The sequence below is a fragment of the Octopus bimaculoides genome, chromosome 11, assembly GCF_001194135.2.
Source record: "Octopus bimaculoides isolate UCB-OBI-ISO-001 chromosome 11, ASM119413v2, whole genome shotgun sequence".
NCBI lineage: Eukaryota > Metazoa > Mollusca > Cephalopoda > Octopoda > Octopodidae > Octopus > Octopus bimaculoides.
Window position 1 is genome coordinate 72,543,290 of NC_068991.1, and position 1,384 is coordinate 72,544,673.

The following is a 1,384-nucleotide window of genomic DNA, read 5'->3' on the forward strand; positions in this document are numbered from 1 at the left end:
ATATATATATATATATATATACATATATATATATATGTATGTATACATATCCCACCCATGCTAGCATGGAAGGTGGATGTTAAATGATAATGATGATGATGTGTGTGTGTGTGTGTGTGTGTGTGTATATATTATCATCATCAATATTAAATGTTCACTTTTCGATGCTTACATAAGTCAGTCAGAATTTGTTGAGGTAGATTTTCTACACCTTGACACCCCTCCTTGTCACCAACCCACACCTGTTTCCAAGCAAGGTAAATATTTCCCCGTGTCCAAACATGTTTTTCACAGAAGACTGGAAACGAACAACCTCACTACATATGTTGATGTTGCTTATTTACTAGTATCACGTGATGTCTACACACGCACGCACACACTCACATGTGTTTCTTCTTTATTTGATATCTGTGTTGTAATGCCTCTGTGTGTAAAGTATATAAAGACTTAGGTGTGAGACAGTTTAATGCAACAGTAAAGAAAAAAATGGAATAGGTAAAAAAAACAGAGTCCAAGGAAATCACTGGTGGTGTTTGTTGGTAAGCATTATACAGAGAAGTTTATAAGTTTATGGAAATTTGCATGATGTTTGGGTAGAAGAGGAACCTGATGTCTTAGGGTTGTCTCTTTTTTGGAAAGCAAAGGCCCCATGGCATAGTAGATTGGATGTTGGGCTTGTGACTATTAGATCGTTGTTTCAGTTCTCAGACTGGGTAGAGCATTGAGTCAGGAAGCAATGCACCTCATGTTGCTTCAGTCAACTTAGCAGCAAACAAAAATAAGAAAATGTGGTGGAGGACATCAGCGACAGGTGAGGGTGGGTGGGTTATTGACTCCGTCCATTTTAGTGGAGGAAGTCTTGAAGCTTCTGTCATTTAACCCTTTTGATAACGCCTCTGGCTCTGTCTTGTTTTTAAAAGTTCTGAATTAAAATCTTCGACCAAACCTTAGTCACAATTTATGTTCCTAACACTAGCTTAATGATAATTAAGTTATTTTACTAAATTCTTTGTTATATTTTAAATTAATTGAAAGAAATACAGAGCATCTCAACTGAAATATGGTAACAAAGGGTTAAATGTTACAGAAATTTGGACAAATTCCAGTTTAGTAGGCCAGTAGGTTTGGGACAGATTTTAAATTTAGCTTAACTTTAGTCTTGAAGAGAGAAAACATCTTTTCAACACATGAAAAAAAAATCTCTATTAGTTGAAGAAATGTTTCTGAAGCACCAGATTCGTTCTTCATTTGTCTTTTCACCACAGTATATAAACTTCTTTGGATTTATCTGGACTCATAAACTTCAATAGTAAAACAGAAATCAACAAGCTGGTAATTCATTTCATTGTTATCAAAACACACAAAATATTTTTTAAATATAAAA

At 34.5% G+C, this 1,384-nt stretch overlaps 1 protein-coding gene across 10 annotated transcripts in view; it reads left to right on the plus strand.

Annotated features, from left to right (window-relative positions):
• Positions 1–1,384, plus strand: part of LOC106875082 (serine/threonine-protein kinase BRSK2) — a 305,025-nt gene that overhangs the window by 262,748 nt on the left and 40,893 nt on the right. The gene's annotated exons all lie outside the window — the stretch shown is intronic.